At 44.5% G+C, this 12,350-nt stretch overlaps 1 protein-coding gene across 1 annotated transcript in view; it reads right to left on the reverse strand.

Annotated features, from left to right (window-relative positions):
- The window catches only part of UPRT (uracil phosphoribosyltransferase homolog), a 37,065-nt gene that overhangs the window by 22,027 nt on the left and 2,688 nt on the right, over positions 1-12,350 (reverse strand). The gene's annotated exons all lie outside the window — the stretch shown is intronic.

The following is a 12,350-nucleotide window of genomic DNA, read 5'->3' on the forward strand; positions in this document are numbered from 1 at the left end:
ATCTGAGCAGCCTTCCTTCAGCCTTTCACCAATGTCCATGGATCTTCCTCCAATGGAAGAGCCACTTAAATTGGAGAAAGGCTTCATACTTGAGCTAAAAGAAAAGATAGGGTATAAATACTATAATAAACTTTGCTCAGTGGTGTGGTAGGATCAAAGTAGGATGTTTTCACACTATGACCATTAATTTTCACCTAGCAATGACACTAGCATTTTTCTTTCCAGTCTCTTCACGGAGCACTAGGAGATGTTTCACAGAGCACCAAGTGCTCCATGGAGCACAGTTAGGAAACAGCTGAGTTAAAGGATCAGAATTTCAGTGATGTGAAAGGCCTTGACCTAAGACCCTGGAGAGCCGCTTCCAGTCTGAGTGGACAATACTGAGAATCTGATTCAGTAGAAGGCAGCTTTGTGCGTTTGAAAAACTTCCAAGGAGATAGATGGGGATGGGCCTTAGTCTGTCTGTAACAGTAGAAAAGAGCAAGAATCTAGCACCTTAAAGACTAACAACATTTCTGGCAGGGTATATGGGCTATCGTGAGTCACAGCTCACCTTCTTCACGGCTCACTCCTTCCAAGGGCAGGGAGATTTTGATTGTGAACGCATTGGGGTTGGGTGTTTCTTTCCTACTGGTATATTTTGTTTTTATTTACTGTATTGGCTTCTCCAATGATCCCAGGCGGAGCATATGGTTCCCCTGAATTGCTGAATGTTCATGAGCACAATTAGCTGCCTTACGCAAACCTAACGTAACATCTAAAATGTCTCCCTATGTGATGAAAATACATCCTGCATATCAGATATTTACATTACGATTCATAACAGTAGCAAAATTACAGGTATGAAGTAGCAACGAAAATAATTTTATGGTTGGGGGTCACCACAACATGAGGAACTGTATTAGGAAGGTTGAGAACCACTGGTGTAGAGGAAGGCTTCTGCCTGGTCGTGCCGGGCCATGTGCACTTCCATACATGTGTGTGTGTGTGTGTGTTTGTGTGTGTGTATAGGAAGGCTTCTGCACGGTTGCGCCAGGCCGCATGTATGTGTGAGCGTGGAAGAAGGATTCTGCTCGGTTGCACCGGGCCGCACAGCCTCATGCGTGGCCAGGGGTGTGTGTGTGTGTAGGAAGGCTTCTGCCCGGTCACACCAGGCCACATTCGCAGCCGTGTGTGCATGTGGGGGGGAAGGCTTCAGCCTGGGGGGGGGGAGAGTTATTTCTCTCTTTTCTCCCTCTTTTTCTGTTACTCTGTACTTTTCTTTCTTCCTCCGTTTATGGTTTATTACATTGTATGGTATTTATTTATGTGCACATGGTCCGGCCCGACCAAGTGACATTTATGTCATATCTGGTCCTCCTAACAAATGAGTTCGATACCCCTGCGTTAATTGGTATATTTCTCTTGGGTGCAAAGTGGGCATTATTTCTTTTATTTTTAATGACAGTAATAATGTAATTGCACTATGATCATGAGAAATAATCAATGACTGCATTTGTGATAGAGGATAAGGATCCATCAGGAACGCTGGTCTGCCAGCACCAAGCACTAAAAGCTTTGGGAAGGCAAGAATATTTGATGCTGCAATTGCATTTGGAATGGATATCAGCCACCACAAATTAGATCTGGAAAATACTGCACACACATGAAGATATAAAAAACAATGCAGAAAATGCTAGTGCTACATGACAGAAGATCAGTGTGAATAAATCATAGTCACACATTCTAAGAACTGCTCAACTAATGCAACTAATGTAACTAATCAGTATTTAAATAAAAACCTAGTCACCATAATGAAGGGAATAGTACAGATACCACACTGCTTTTCCAAAAATCAGAACTGGTTCTTCTGATGCATAAGCACTGCTGCTGCATGCAAAGCTACAATCCTTGCCAGATGTCTGGGATTCCTGCCTGGAAGATGTGCATTAATCATTCATCCAAATCTCAGCAGCAGCAAGGATCTCATCCTCTGCTGCATTGTCTTTGTGACACAAAATAATCTCCTTAGTGAAGATGTGTAATGGCAGTTTTGGATAAACTAAGTGCAGCAATGACAACATGAATTTGACATTAGATACAGAATTAAAAGAGATTAGAATTGAAATGTGTAGTATTTCTTCTGAAAACCTTTCTTCCTTACCAGGGAAATTGTGGGCAAGCTTTACGATTAAAATTTGGTAGGCCTGCAGGTGGTGTGCATATACGCAAGTATGTAGATCTGGACAGTTAGCTAGCTCTGGATTCTTGGAAGAAAACACCTCAATGTTCCACCAGTGTACTACAACACAGGGGATGTTGTGCTAAAACTGAGTCACTGGTGCAAACCTCTAGGACTAGGATATAAGCTGGCAGCTGTACTTAGTCTGTTTGCAGAACTGTGGGTTGTTTTTCACACTCATGCAAGCAGTAAAATGTGCCTCCCATTACTGGTGGATTTTATTATTACAGAAATGCACTACATCCAAATTGCTCCTATGGAAACCTGCTCTCAAGTCCCACCGCCTCCAAATCTTCTTTCACTGTAAATGGTAGCACTGCCAAAAGCAACCTTGAGTTAGATAGATATAATCTCTGGGCTAAGAGTGAACTTTCATAGCACTGTAAATCTTCTCCAATAAACTCAGCCTACAGCTGTAAACAGATGATCAGGATATTTCCATACTTGAACACATTTCACTGAAGAACACAACCTGCCAGTTCATGAACTTGTGGGAACTTGGCTTCCTGGCATGGCAAACAGATCAATGACTGGGAATCCCATCCTAGACAGCACTTGGTTGAAGACTACAAGATTCAGACTTCCCTCCCACTGGCCATGGTCCTGCAGTTATGAGGGTCAATGTCATGAAGGGCTTTGTATGTGATGGCCAGTACCTGGACTTGAACCTGTAACTAACGGACAGCCAATGGAGTGACTGCAGAATAGGTGTAACATGCATGCACTACCTTGTTCCCAATAATAACCGAGCTGTGGCATTCTGCACTAGCTGGAGTTTCCAAGTTGATTTTCAGAGGAGAGGTAAACAAGGTGCATCGCTGTAGTCTACTCTCAGTGTTACTGTGGCATGGATCCAGATAACCAGATCAGCCAAATCAACGTAGGGTTCCATCTTCCAGGCTAAGCTAAGTTTTTGTGGCTGCACATATTTACTTATTCAGCTTTAATGCTGGAACCAGTATAACCCCCAGGCTCGTGACCAAGTCAGCAAGAGTCGGTTGAATTCCATCATAAGTGGGAAGCACAATGTTCTTTGCAACCTCAGTCTTCCCAGCCAGCACTACTTGTTAGGGTTCAGTTACAATTTGTTCACTCTCCACCATTTAACCACAACAGTCAGGCAGTAGCTCAACACCTTTACAATATCCGCAGGAGATCTGGATGGAGAGACAGCGAGCTAGGTGTTGTCAGCATACTGATGGCACCCAATTCCAGCGCTATGAATTATTTCTCCTAACGGCTTTACAAAGAGATTGAGTAGCATAAGGATCCCACACTGATGACATGGTCTCCAACGACAACCATTGAGCCCAGTCTGTAAGAAATTATTTAAACTAATCCAAAGCACATCCCCTGATATCTACTTCTGTCTCCAAATGGTTTAGTATATCAAAAGCAGCAGAAAAATCCAGTAAAAGAGGCATGGCCTTTCTCTCTGTCCTATAGTCTGGCCTGAAGCCACCGAGAAGTATCCAGAGCACACAGGTTATCCATGACAGCCTGTAGTTGGTCCACTCTCAATTGCCTTGTCTAGAAAGGGAAAATTAGAGACATAGCAATAATTGGCCAGAGTACTTTTCTGTATGGATGATTTTTTAAAGCAGTAGACAGATGACTACCCCCTTAAGTGGCTGAGGGTAAATGCCCTGAGTCAGTGATTGATTTATGATAGACATCAATGACTTATTTATGTGGTCATTATGTGATTTCAGCAACCAGGATGGACAAGGATCCACAGAACAAACGGTAACCTTCACAGATTCCAGGATCCAGATCACGCAAAGTGATGGTATCGCTCTACTCTGCTCTGGTTAGACCTCACCTAGAGTATTGTGTTCAGTTTTGGCATCACAGTTTAGGAAGGACGTAGATAAGCTGGAACATGTCCAGAGGAGGGCAACAAAGATGGTGAGGGGTCTGGACACCTAGTCCTATGAGGAAAGGTTGAAGGATCTGGGTATGTTTAGCCTGCAGAGGAGAAGACTGAGAGGGGATATGATAACCATCTTCAAGTACTTGAAGGGCTGTCATATAGAGGATGGTGCCGAGTTGTTTTCTGTTGCTCCAGAAGGTCGGACCAGAACCAACGGGTTGAAATTAAATCAAAAGAATTTCCGTCTAGACATTAGGAAGAATTTTCTAACAGAGCGGTTCCTCAGTGGAACAGGCTTCCTCGGGAGGTGGTAAGCTCTCCTTCCCTCGATATTTTTAAGCAGAGGCTAGATGGCCATCTGTCAGCAATGCTGATTCTACGGTCTTAGACGGATCATGAGTGGGAGGGCATCTTCTGGGCATGGAGTAGGGGTCACTGGGGGTGTGGGGGGGAGGTAGTTGTGAATCTCCTGCATTGTGCAGGGGGTTGGACTAGATGACCCTGGTGGTCCCTTCCAACTCTATGATTCTATGATCCTGTCAAGAAGTCACTGGGTCAAAATGAAGATAGTTTCAAAAGGTCTGCAGTAGAAGACCAACTTCCAACTCTTATCTGACAAAGGGAGCTTTGACTCAAAGGCTTATACCCATCTAGGCAAGATTCATCTAGGCAAGATTTATCATTATGGTGCTTAGACCAAACTTAATATTTTTGCAGTTGTATTGCCTTACCCAAACCGGCAGTATAAAACAATACATTTTGTTAAAACACTATACAAAATATTACTCTCTTTGAAAGGTTAAAAATGGGTCTACTATATAAATTTAAACAATCAATCCCATCTACAATTTTTCATTTCTATTTAGATTTCCGAAAATTAAATGCCATTCTACAAAACTTGGCCACCAACTTTGTTACCTGAGAAAATTCATCCTTAAGAAGGATATTAACTCCAACAGATTCAGGATAACCAGTACTCTTTCTCAAAAGAGGGCCAAGAATCTTCTCCCTATCCTCCTTATAGTAACTCCACCTAAGAAGGACATGTTCTAATGTTTCCGGTTCACCACTGTTGCAGGGACAGAGCTTATACCCCAAAAAACTTGTTGGTCTCTAAGGTGCTACTGGACTCGAATGTAGGCGGGTCAAAATGACATGTTAAGATACTTCCATCTGACCCATGTTACAAGTCAGAGAGTATTCAAGAGATTTTGGCAGCAAAAAACTTTGCAAAGACATCACAACTAATTTCTTGTTCACGAGACAATAAATGCTCAGATTCAGGAGTCAGTAGAAGCCAGAATAACAACTGGGATGGCCGAGAACTGGCCAGTGCAATGATAGCAGACAAGTAACACTTCTATTTCACCACTGCTCCATAGGACCTCCAGTGAGCTCTATAGCATGCTCTGTCAGATTCAGTAAAGGTTTTCCACCAACGTTGTTTTAGACTTCTGGCTCTCTTTAAGACCCTCAACTCCATGGTAAATCATGAGGCCAAGTCCCACCCCCAAAACGGGAGAGGCTGACAAGGGGCAAACTTGTCAATAGCTTCTCTAGGAGCTTTACATTCCAAGCTCCCACTCTATCCTCAACAGAGCATGTATTTGGAATCTTAAAATTCCCCAGACCATTTTTTAATCTGGTACAATCCTTAAACCTCCGTGGGCAGACCATCATTATATATCACTTTGGGTACTGGCTTGGGATTAAAGTGAGGGAGAAATGAAGTAAAGAAATAAATTACTCCCGACACATTACCCACCCAGATTCAAAGACTCACATCTTGATCAGCTTGTCTTTAGGGCAGGGGTGGGGAACCTTTTTTCCGCCAAGGGCCATTTGGATATTTGTAACATTATTCGCGGGTCATTCGCCACTTCCGCCCCCAGCCCTCTTGTAGTACAGAGGGAATACGTTTCTCCATGGCCCAGGTGGGAAAAGGTTAACACAGTTTCTTGGGCGGTCCTAGCAGCTCCATAGCTAACAACTCTTCTGCAAGGGGAAGAAAGGTTCCTTTTCTTGCCAAAACAAACTCACATCTGCCTTGAATAGAGGCTATTCCTGTCTGCGGGAGGGGGCGGATCACCAGTCTTAAATCCTTCTGAGCTAGAGATCTGCCAGGACCCATGAAGGGCCAGACCAAATGACTTCGCGGGCCTTATACGGCCCCCGGGCCTGACGTTCCCCACCCCTGCTTTAGGGGAAGGCCTCAGAGATGGTTCATTTTTCCCACGACCTGAAAAATATTTATACTTGTGATGGAACTCAGATCTGATGGTGGCAGTACTTGACTGAGATGGGGAAGGCAAGCCAGTGAAGAAGGAGGGAGTTGCCACTATCATTGCCTCATGAAGCCTAGGCAGTGTCATGATGGCTGATGTCAAGGAAGACCTGACTGGCCTCACTAGCGCCACTGAAGATTCTCTGAACCTATCTTGATCATTAAAAAAAATGACCAACGAGAACAGGAGAGCACTGAGGAGTGCAGGTCTTAACTCTGATCTTACAAACTTCTGCAGGCAGTCACTGCAAAATGCCAGTGTGGTGCAGTGGTTAGGAGTGGTGGGCTCTAATCTAGAGAACCGGGTTTGATTCCCCATTCCTACACATGAAGCCTTCTGGGTGGCCTTGGGCTAGTCACAGTTCTCTTAGAACTCTCTCAGCCTCACCTACCTCATGTGTCTGTTGCGGGGAGAGGAAGGAAAGGACATTGTAAGCCGGTTTGATTCTCCTTAAAAGGTACAGAAAATCTTATACGTTAGAGGTCGAGGGTGCCTATTCTTCGAACGCATGTATAATCTTGCCCGAGCAACAGAAAGAAAGAATAATAATACTATCTGCTTGATTAGAGTTTAAGATGTGTACACTTATGTTATCTTTTTCATTACTGCAAGATGGAGACCCTTTATTTTATCCATCCCTTTTAAAATACTATTTTTAAAAAGGTACAGAAAATCAGCATATAAAAACCAACTCTTCTTAAACAGAGTCCATGAAGTTCCATCAAAAGAAACATTGTTTTCTCAGGAATTGGTCCCTAATAGTTCTCTCTTTCACTTCTAATTTAGTGAAGAGATTATATAACCTGCCCAATACAGATGTAGCCTCCACATACAAGGAGGCTACTATATGCACTGGTACACATGAGATTTATGCAAGGGTATATTTTATTGTGATTACATGCATCTGAATGGATACAGGCCAAAACAGATACTCTTATGTGTACAAAATGGGGTACCATGGAAACATTTTTTTAGACAGAGGACATCTTTGTGCAGAAAAAAGGTATGTGTGAAGCAACCCTTAGTAACAGTTTTCCACTGTACAACAAGGGACTAGAGTAAAATCCTATGGATTCAATCTCATACAGAAATACACAGTTTCCATTAACTCAATGGGACCTAAGCACTCTTACTTGCACCTGATTTGCTGCATGAGTTCTTTGCCAGAACTGTAATAAGTGAAAACCAGTGCTTGCAATCACTCGCCAACTGTTTTAAGAAAACCCTCTCTCCTTCTGCATAGTGGTGCTTTATTTCTAGCTAGCAAATGGCAGTTGTGTCAACTGCCACTCCACAGCCTTGAGAAAACGGAGCCTTGACTATTTACCATGAGGGCTCCTTCTGCTCTGAGGTCAGAAGGGCATCTTGCAGACTTGTGGGTTTTCTCATCACATGCCCAGGGAGGCAGGACCAAAGCTTCACTTCCTGTTTATCAGATATACCATGGCATCAGTTGACTTAAGCAAGAACCAGGGGATCTGGACCCGGAATCTTCTTCCATACAGGCTTGCCTGTTCATTGAGAGAGCCCTAACGGATCCCGCTCTGAGTGCCCTGGCTTCAGAGATCAGGTGGGTGGTGATTGGTAGCAGGGCTTTCTCAGTTGCGGCACCCCAACTGTGGCACCCCAGTTGTAGGATGCCTCAGCTGAAGTACCTATACAATTGGATAACTTTATGTAAGGCTATGCATCTGAAACCCACATCGTTCTCTTAAGTGCCAGACAAAACCTAGTTTACCTTTTTTGTGGCATCTGACAGATTTTAGTCATTTCTGCTACTCTCACCAGTGGTTATTAGTGTATTGTAAAGGATTTGTTATGAGTTGCTTTAATGTAAGCTGCCTTGGGCAATTATTTGGGAAAGGTAAGTTGAAAAGTTGTCCTCAGTCTAGCCACAAATAAAAAAAATTGATCTGTCTAGTACTCATGGATCATCAAACTGGGATAAATATTTCTATCCATGCCACTTCTTCAAAATGAATATCCAGCTAGTTTGGTGGGAGTGGACTATCTTTGGTCTTTTTGTCAAGCTCAACAAAGAGCTGCTGTCACAAAAGGTGATTCATCAGCATGAGGCTTAAAGTATGCGGCTCTGTGGGGCTTGGTCCTCCTCTCACCAATACTTCTTAATATCTATATTAAGACACTGAGTGAAATCATTTGTAGCTTTAGTGTTGGTGCCATCATTGTTCTGATGAAACAGTGCTGTACCTATTGTTAAGTAGGCACCCAGAAGCAGAAATTGCTAGGCCAGGGTCTGAACGTTTGTTTTTTGCTGCTTTCACAGCAATGCTGGGAATGGTTCGATATTTGCCCAAATCCTTCTTTTCTCCATGAAATGCTGAAATATGTTTCACCAGCGACAAGATCCCAACAAAGCTAGTAACAACCAGGAATGTGCCACTGGCACAGACAAGTTTGCTACCCAGAGTTTTACTTTCTTTAATTTCTTCTCTACTTTGGCACTGATTATAACCCTAATCTGAATATAACCCTAATAAACCTAAAATGGTTTTTACCACAAATGAATCCTGCATATATAAATGGTTATTTTTGTACTGGGGGGGATTTTATGAAGGCCCACAGAGTAAGATTTTGTAATGAAAAAAGTGATATGCCAAAACACAAGACCCACTACTGGGCGAGGATACAATAAATGTGTGATGTCAGAGAAGGAAGCAACAGTTCTTGCCCTGCAGCACACCATGACTCGTTATGACCTATCTACTTCTGGCAACACGTAAACACAGGTTCTCACTATGCGCTGCACATTTCAGAAACTTGTTACAATCTAGAAAGTATCTACTGCAAAAACATTAAGTCTGGAACAAATGTGTCTCCAACCAAGGACTGGTAAGCCTCTATTCCAGTTTAATAACTTTTGTTGAATTGTTGGAGGATTAGGTCCTGGGGGAAATCTCCTGGGGCCCTTTTGGTCTGGGGTTGTCGTTGGCCCCTTCCCCTGTCTCGCCGGTCTCTGTGAGGTTGAGGGCCATAATGGCCTTAGTCAGGAGGTTTTGGAAGTCCTCCCCTGGAAAGAGCCTATTCTGCTGCTCTAGTGGGGCCTGTATGTCTTCCTCCTCTTAGGAAAATTCTCCCTCCTCCCTTTCCTCCTCATCTGAGGAGCTGGAAGAAGCTGGTGAGGTCTCTCTGTGGCTGTGTTTCTGTGGGGGCCAAGGCTTTCTGGCTGCCTTGGTGGGCTTGGGGCTGGGTGATCCCTGGAGCTTCTGCTCTGGCTGCTGCTGAGGTGGACCTCTGGCTCTGAGGAAGAGTCCCTGTGAGATGGGAGGGGGGCCTCCTGTGCAAGGAGCCAGCGGTGGTGCCATGTAGGAAGGGAAACTCCTCCCTCAGAGCCCTTCTCATCAGAGCTAGCAAGTCCTCAGGGTGCTGGAACTGCCCCCCGGTGCTGCTCAGGTGACTCCAGCTGTTTCCAGGAGGCTTCCTGGGTGTGCTGGACTTCCCGGGGGTTCTTGTTACCCCAGCGGTTGATCAGACCTATGCTGGGTATTCATCGTTCTCATGGCGTGACTTCTTTTTGTTAACGGACTTGCTGGAGTCGGCCCCCTTGATCTTTGCCTTGCCGCCGTCTCCTTTCTTTCTCTTTGCTGCTTTACTGGAGCTGGGCTCTACTGCTCATGCTGGAGCCCAGTCCTCCGCCGCCGTCTTGAGCGCTTTGTTGTGCTCCACCTCGTCCGTGGGAGCTTGGCTGAGCAAGTGGTGGGGCTGTCTGGCTGCCTGCAGTGCCTCCCAAGAGGAGCCCAGCCATGTAGTCCTCTTGGTCAAGGTACCGGTCGGCTCCCGGCTCCATCACCACCATCGTCCCCTCTGGGTTGGTTTGGATAGAGAGAACGAAAAAATCCGTGGGGAGTCTTCCTCTCACGGGGGGGGGGGTCCCCTTCCTCGTGGTTGGGTCAAAGCAGAGCAAGCTGCAAGGCTGCCTTCCCCTAGCAAGGCAGGGAGAAAACTGGAAAACATAGGGCGATTCCAGCCAGGAAACAGGAGGTGGGGCAAAAATCAATCACTTCCTGCCTACCCTAACACCGAGAAGAGGAATCACCCGTCTGTATCCAAGATGCCCTCTGCCTCAGAATGAGAACAGGTAAATCTTTTAGGGTGTGGGATAGGTGGAGCTGTCTCTCAGACAGACACATGAGGCTTCCTCATACTGAATCAGACCCTTGATCTATAAAGATCAGTATTGTCTACTCAGACAGGCAGTGGCTCTCCAGGGTCTCATGCAGAGGTGTTTCGCATCACCTACTGTCTGGTCCTTTTAACTGGAAATGCTTGGAATTGAACCTAGGATCTTCTGCATGCCAAGCTGATGCCCTACCATTGTGCCGCGGCCCCTCGCCCACCTTGGCATCACTGGGATAAATCTTTATTTCAAAGCCAGCATGGTGTAGTGGTTAAGAGCAGTGATTTGGAGTTGTGGACTTGGATCTGGAGAACCAGGTTTGATTCCCCACTCCTCCACATGAGCTGCAGAAGCTAATCTGGTGAACCGGGTTGGTTTCCCCACTCCTCCACATGAAGCCAGCTGCGTGACCTTGGGCTAGTCAAACTCTCTCAGCCCCACCTACCTCACAGGGTATCTGTTGTGGGGCAGAGAAGGGAAGGTGACTGTAAGCAGGTTCGATTCTTCCTTAAGTGGTAGAGAAAATCGGCGTATAAAAACCAACTCTTCTTTATGGATAGCGGATTTTAGACTTTGGATTTTAATAGCTTCTTTCTAAAATATATTTATGTATGTATTTACCATGGGTGTGTGATTTTGCCATCAAGTCACAGCTGATTTATGGTGACCCTGTAGGGTTTTCAAGGCAAGAGACATTCAGAGGTGGTTTGCCACATGGGCTGAGAGTTCTGAGAGAACTGTTACTGGCCCAAGGTCACCCAGCAGGCTTCATGCAGAGGAGTGGGGAATCGAACCCAGTTCTCCAGATTAGAGTTCATTGCTCCTACCCATCATACCATGCTGGCTCTCTTACCATGGGTACATAGTAAACCATTTTGATTTTTTAAGAAAAGTGAGATACAAATATTTTAATCATATACTAGAAAAGATTCTAGCTACTTTGACAGCAAGATGTGCTTTTCCACACACACACACTCTTCCCTAACTGAAGAAAGTGAAATAATCTATGCACTTTAATGACACTCATTTCTAACCATGTGCAGTGTATATTTGCCAAAGCATACTGCTGTCTCAGAGGTACCTTTGGCAAGACTGGCATTTGCTTTGCTACACACCATCCCTGTAAACAGAATGTTCATGTTTCATTTTGGAAAATACACAGGAAGACAGATCATTCTGCTACTGAAGCAAAGGGATCTTTCCCACCAACGTTACTTACTGAGGAAGTAACAATTTCAACCAATCTCCTACTGCTTCCTCGGCCAAATTACAATCAAGGTAAGTTCCTCTCCGTTCTTACAAGTGATGAGCGAATAAAAAGAACACAAATGGCCAATTACATTGTGATTTAACCCACTCTAAAGGAAAACCAGACACAAAAGAGGGAGTTTTCCTGTGTGGGTAAGAATCTTCACGTGGAAGACACAAGCGTTCTCCCACTCAGCGCTCATCACCCTGTGACACAGAAATTCCATAAGAGTTCTGAGTTCCTAAGTGTGAAGATTAACATTCTCCACCCATTTGGGGCGAGGGGAGAGAGTCACCAGCCAACTAATCTTGCAATCTATATTTTTGTTTATTTGCAACTAAAGGTGGCAAGAATTTTGGCAGAATGCTCATCCTAAATTCCTGGCTTTCTCCAACATCCATATATACATGTTGCCTGCACTGTACAGAACCACATAAATGTTACTGAACAACAGGAATATTATCTATTTAGACATCATAGGCCAGATGCCACAGACCTAACAGTAATATCAGCATTAAAAACCCAAACTGAAGCTGCACTCATTTTCCTTCTCTTGCTCCAGGAAAATAACCAGAATAAATTAT

This window comes from Euleptes europaea, chromosome 13 (genome assembly GCF_029931775.1).
Source record: "Euleptes europaea isolate rEulEur1 chromosome 13, rEulEur1.hap1, whole genome shotgun sequence".
Classification (NCBI taxonomy): Eukaryota; Metazoa; Chordata; class Lepidosauria; order Squamata; family Sphaerodactylidae; genus Euleptes; species Euleptes europaea.